We start from the raw sequence: 6,826 nt of genomic DNA on the forward strand, positions 1-6,826 counted from the left end.
CCTCAACTTCATGTGAACAATAAACTGTCAGTGGGCAGCCTAACACTAAATCTGCAGATTTGGTAACAAGTAATAAAGTTGCTGCCACCCCTCTTAAGCATGGAGCTATTCCAACAGCTATGGGATTGAGTTGACCAGAATAATATGCAATAGGACATTGGTTTGGTCCTGAGCTCTGTGTCAAAACTCCTGGAACTATTCCCTTTCACTCATGGACATAGAGTGAGAATGGTTTAGAATAATTAGGGATCCTTATACTCCTAAGGAAACAAAATTAATTTAATATACTGTAAAATGATTGTCTTACAAATATTTTTATTAAGAACAATGGCAAAAGAACAGGTAACCATGATGTTCCTGGGTGACATATAGGCAGGTATATATATGTATATATATTCTTTTGATACTAAAGAATAACAAAGATAAAATTGAAAAAGTAGACAAAAACTAGAATAAAATATTTAATGTGCTTCAGGTAAACTAAGGTCAACTGAGTCTGGTTGCAGATTGAGTTATATTTAGAGAGCTGATTGATTTACATGCTTATATGCATACACATTAACAAATATATGTACTTAGTAACCATGATCTAATTTTGTTTCTTTTCTCAAAATGAAGTTTACTACTCTATTAACATTTAAAACCTTTTACATACATACTATGGGGTTTTTAGCTAGACAGAGAGTCACTGAAATATTTTCAAATGTCTAACTCGAAATGATTTTTGAGATCATTCTAAATGGTATCATTTTAAAACAACCATTGACCAATTTTGACACCTCAGTAATTAGCTCAGGATTCAGAGACAATGACCACAACTCACAGAGAAATTTCTTGCTTGTGCGAATGAAAGTAAAAAGTACAAGGTTTGGAGAAAAAAAATGTTGTATTTCCTATTAAAATCCAGACTTTCTAAGTTTAGTCCTTACTATAGACACCGGAATCACAGAGCCTTGTTCATCAGAGTGTTTAGGCCAATAAGTACCCCATAATTTTAACAGACTGCCCAATTGTAAAAACTAAAAAAACAGAATAATAATACATATAAATACATAGGACACACATAGAATACATGCTTGCCACCCTTTCTGCAGATCTTGGACAGCTGATTCTTGACTCAACTGGATTTTCCCTTCAGAATCTCCATGGTAAATATAAACTTCTGAAAACAAGTGTGCTTCTGAAGAGGTAGCTCTAGTCTTTCCAACCTATTGCTCTTCCCTTCATGGTTTACCAAATTTGTTATGAGAGAAAAATATATTTTTATTGTCCATATGGTATGTAACTACTGCCAAACTAAATCTTTCACAACACAGAAAATATAAAGATTTTAAAATCTTGGTTTTGTTATACTTCAGCACAAGTTAGGGGGTAGGGATGGGAAAAGAAGGTAGAGAAATAACTTCTAAAGAACAGTAAAGATTCTAACAAGGCTTCATATGGACAAAGTTATATCAGACACACAGAAAAAATAAGACTTTTTTACATATTTCAACCTTATACATTATTTTAAACCATAAAAGCAAAAAAAGATAAATTCATTATCCCAAACTCCCTTCAATGTCATAAAGGTGAACAACCTTAAAGGCATAACCTCATATATCCTCTAAGGAGACAAATCTAGTTAAACAAACTCTATAGTTAAACTAAGTCAAGTTACTAATTAAACTACATTTAGAGGGTTCACAATAGGCTTGATCGAAGGAGGGATTTTTATGTCCATAGAGTTGGTGTCAAATGAATCCTTCCTCAAATCAATTTACTTGTGAAACCTTGACACCCTTTTTGGCTTCTTACCTGAGAAATGCTTGAATAAATAAATTAAATAAATTTTCATAGCCCATGGGACAGATTTTAGTGAGCTCAATATTCTAGTAGAAACAATCCTGAGCCCACCCCAATTAATAAGAATTAACAGAGGAATTGAAAGATGAAAAATTATTATAATTCATATATTTTGATATGTACTCTCTTTCCATGCCTTTGCCTAACCTATCCTCAATGCCTAAAATTCCCTTCTTCCTCATCCATGACTCTTACAATATCCAGTTTCTTTTATTGTTCAGGTCAAGTGCTACCTTCTACATGAAACCTTTCCTGATGTCCATAGCTGTTATGTCTCCCTTAGGAAGGTAAAATTATCTTCATTTGATAAAGTGACTGACAGTGTCAGGAAGATCTGAGTGTAAGTCCTGCCTTAGACATTTATTAACTGTGTGATCCTAGGCAATTCATAACCTCTAAGCTCCAGTTTCCTTACCTGAAAAATGAAAATAATAGTACCTACCTCATTAAGTTGTAAGAATCAAATTAAATATTAGATGTATTTCGCCATACCTAAAGCAGTATATAAATATTAGTGATTATTATTACCATTAGTATTATATATTTAAGTGTATATAAAGACATTATGGCATAAAAATGTGGTTCAATTGATTCTTCTGATTTTTATTGGCTATATGACCTTGGGCAAATTTCTTAATTTTTCATTACTCTAGACCAGAGGTATCAAACTTGGGCCACCAGAATTGCAGCCTGCAATGCTTCTGAGTGGGACCAGAACCAGATTAAAATGTAACTAGAAAATAATTAATAAGAGGCAATATTTCTAAGGCATGTGTGGCCTGTAGGCATCATTATAATGGCAAAATTGGTCCACCCCTCTCCCCTCCCAGTCCTGCTTCTTCACATCCCAACTCTATTTCTATTTGCGTTTGATACCAGTTCTCTAATTAAACTGTCCATGACTATAAATTCCTGAGACTATGTCAATCTGCATTGGAAGAGGTTCCTCCCTGGTAGCTCCCTATAGCAATAAAACCATAGATACAATTTTTATGCTACAACTATGTGTACATGTTAGAATGTAATTGCCCTGAAAAAATGGAAGTTCTTTTATGGTAGGGACTATTTTTTTTGTCTTTGTGTACCAAATGCAATGCCTATAACATATTAGGTTCATTAATAAATGCTTGCTGATCAACAAATTGCTTTCCATAAATCACATATTTTTTTAAGTTTTCATTTTTACATCACATTGTATGTATATATTTCCTCTATGCCAACTAATATTTTGTTTTGGGGCATATGGACCTGTAATTTCTTTAATGTAAGGAAGAATTGATGAGGAAGTACTTTCTACCTATGCAGAAAGGTGGATTAAAGTCACATTGTGAAGTGACAGTAGTTCTAAAACTAAGTAGTTTTAATGAGGCAATAGAGGGACAGAGTCAACAGGATGACTAGAAACTATTGTAATATATTTTGGTTCAATTTTATAGCCATACATCACTGGAGTTATTTAGGAGTTGGGATTGGGATTGGGATTAGAAGGAGGAAGAGGGGGAGGAGAGGGAAGAGGAAAAAGTTGCTACATAAATATTAGTCAAAGGGATCATCAATAAAGTTTCTCCTGAAGAAGAGAAGGTATTAGAGGGACAAGTCGGAACAAAGCAATATCTTTATTACACCTTTTATTCTTGGTTCCGCAGGAAAGAAATAGGAATAACATGTGGAAGTTGCAAGGAGATGGATTTCAATTAGATGGAAGGCAGAACATCCTACCAATTAGAGCTCTAAAAGTAGTAAGTTCTTTAGCTGAAGCTTGTCAGTTGTGTTGCACAGGAAATTCTTGGTCATGTATGGTTTGGACTAGTCATCCTCCCAGGACTCTTACACCTTGGACAATCTATGATTAGAGAATAAGAATCTTTTTTTGCAGTGTGGTGAAGCTATAATCCTAATACAAAAATATAATTTCCTTTTAGAAATTGTTATAGAACTTTGAATACAATAACAAATTTCATTTAAAAACTTTAATAACCACAACTCAAAGTAATTTTTAAGAGGTTTTGTTAACAAATTCTGACCATTCACTAAGAGTTAAAAACTATACAAAGAGGTAAAGTTCCTACTAGAAGGAATATTTTCAAGATGATAGTCACATCATGCCCAATGTGAATTAATAATATTTTGTCAGAGAAAAGAGAAATGTTGCACCTTAAATTGAGAAATGTTTGCAATTCCATTTAATATATTTATTTGCTTTTCTGTGTGGAGATAATTAAGATTAAGTCTTATCCTCTGCATCCAAATTGTCTCCCTTCCTCCTTTCTCTCACTCCTCCCGGAACTGGCAAGCAATTAGATGTGGGTTATACATTTATTTTCATGCAAAACATATTTCCATATTATTCATTTTTGTAAGTAAATAATCATATAAATCCCAAACTCCAAAAAAAAAACCTAAAATAAACAAGGGAAAAATCATATACTTTCATTTGCATTCCAACTTCAACAGTTTTTCCTCTGAGAATAGATAGCATTATTTCTCATAAGTTCTTCAGAATTGTCCTGGATCATTGTATTGCTGAGAGTAGCTAAGTCTATCACAGTTGATTATTCCATAATACTGCTGTTACTGAGTACAATGTTCTCCTGGTTCAGCTTATTTAACTCTGTATCAGTTCATGTAGGTCTTTCCATTTCTCCAAAAGGAATTTTAAAAGGCAACAATTGAGTAATTATTTAGTTACTCCATACAGGAAAAGTTCTGTCACTTAAAAATAATAGGGTGGAAGAAAATGAGATTCAATTTATATTTATGAAATATAAAATAGGCTTATTTTATTTCTGATGCACATAATTAACAATATTGAATTCCCCTTAATCCACATTTGATTAAAAAAAAGCAAAAAGAGGGGAGGATATATCTATATTCTATTGCACAGATATATCCTTCTATTTACATTATTGTGTTCATAGTTAATAATTTATAGAAGTCCAGTGATATATTGTCAATGGTATTTAATTCCTTCTGCAAAAATGTTCTTATTATTTATATATTAATTAAAAATGATTAAATTGCAAATTCTAAAGAGCAATAGGATGGTAATAATAAGAATGAAAATAATAGTATTTATTTAATGCTTTAAGACAGTTCATTACTAGAAGGCAGAGGGACTCTGGTGGAGCTGATTCTCTCCCCCTCCCCACTGTGCCTGATGACATTTTTTTACATCACCTCCCCCTCTGCCCAGCAGCCCAATAAAATTGCACAGCTCACAGGAGGCAGAGCTGGAGGGGAGCAGAGTGCTTGGGCCATTTCCCTCTCCCTCTCTACACACCCTGAGGACATTCTTCACTTCACCCACCCTTCCTCCAAGTAGCCCAAAAGGAGTGCTTTCTCCCTCCCCTGTGTAGGGTAAGGAAGAGGCAGGGCATGCCCAGCACTCTGTGGGGAAGGGGCACAGCACACAGTCTAAAAGGTTTACCATCACTGGTTTAAGGTGTGTAAATACCTTCGTTATCTCTGAGAGAACAGAAATATACCACTAAACAAAGCATCCCTCTTTAGTGCTATTATTTTATTTATATTTTTGAAAATATATTCAATTGATGATAGCCTTTGCTTTGGTTTTGTTTTTCTAGATAATGAGCAATAAATAAGTAAAAAAATGAGAATCTTTTCCTGAAATATTATTCTAACCATAAAGTTGATTTTGCAACTAGAATTAGAAGCATACATTCTGTGAAGAATGTTTCAGAATTAGTAAAGTACAGTAAGGACAATGATAGCCTAAAACAGGCCAAAGATCAAAGAAAAGTCTAATATGTTTTATTGACTTGTACACCACTACTTGATTTTGAGAGTTTTTTACCTTGTAGTTGTGATTACAAATACACATGTAGGAGAGAGACAATACTGCTGGAGTGGATTTCTTGAGTAAATAGAATTGAATTGCAGAGCCAAAAAGCTTCTTGGGATGAATAGAAAGGCCTTAGTCAAAGGCCAGTGTTCAAATATGAAGGATCCCTATAAAAATTACCCCACCCAACTTAAGAGTATTTTCTCTATCCCTTGTTAAGTTAAGATTATGTATTTTAGGCAGCTGGATGGCTCACTGGATTGAGAGTTAGGCCTGGAGATGAGAGGCCCTAGGTTCAAGTTGTGTAAGTTGAATCTGTTACCCTAAAAACTATGATCCCCAGCAAAACTACTATTCCCAGCACCCTACTCACTTCCTGTTGTTATGTGTTGATGTGGACAGGATATAAATTGGGTGGAGCTCCATGTCTAGTGCTCTTTCCTTCCTGTTGCAGCTTTGGTGGAGCAGGCCTTTTGAGCAGGTAGAAAACTTAGTCACGTGGTTCTATTTTGCCAGATAAAAAAACTTTATAAAAATAATACTTTAAGTATTAATTATTAATATAACTCTTACAAAGTCTGGCAGCAGATACTTCCTATCTGTGTGACCCTGGGCAAGTCAACCATTGCCTAACCTTACCACTCTTCTGACTTGGAACCAATACAGAGTATTGATTCTAAGACAGAAGGGAACGGTTTTAAAAAAAAGAATATACATCCTATACATAACTGTGAAAGGTACAATATATTGTTTTCTTCTAACTTTTTTTGTGTTATGATCTTTAGTATTAAGGTCAAATAAATATTATGGATACATTGTTTATGGAACATAGCATAAGATGTTGACCTGAGACTAATTTTAACTAGACTGCTTTTCAGTTTTTCATCAGTTATTTTAAATAAAGAGTTTTTTACTAAGTAATTTGTTTTCTACTTTATCATTGAATATTGATTGGCTTATTGAGTTCCATTGTTTCTGATTTTCTCTTGACCAGTGAATTCCATTGATTTACTTTTCTATTTTTCAACCAGTACCAAATAGTTTTGATATCTACTGTCGATCCTCTTTTTATTCCTAACTTTTCCATTATTTCTCTTAATATTTTATATTGCTTGCTTATCCAGAAGAAATATATTATTATTTTATGAAATTCTCTGAAGTATTTTTTGGATACTTTGA

The sequence above is a fragment of the Gracilinanus agilis genome, chromosome 1 (genome assembly GCF_016433145.1).
Source record: "Gracilinanus agilis isolate LMUSP501 chromosome 1, AgileGrace, whole genome shotgun sequence".
Lineage (NCBI taxonomy): Eukaryota > Metazoa > Chordata > Mammalia > Didelphimorphia > Didelphidae > Gracilinanus > Gracilinanus agilis.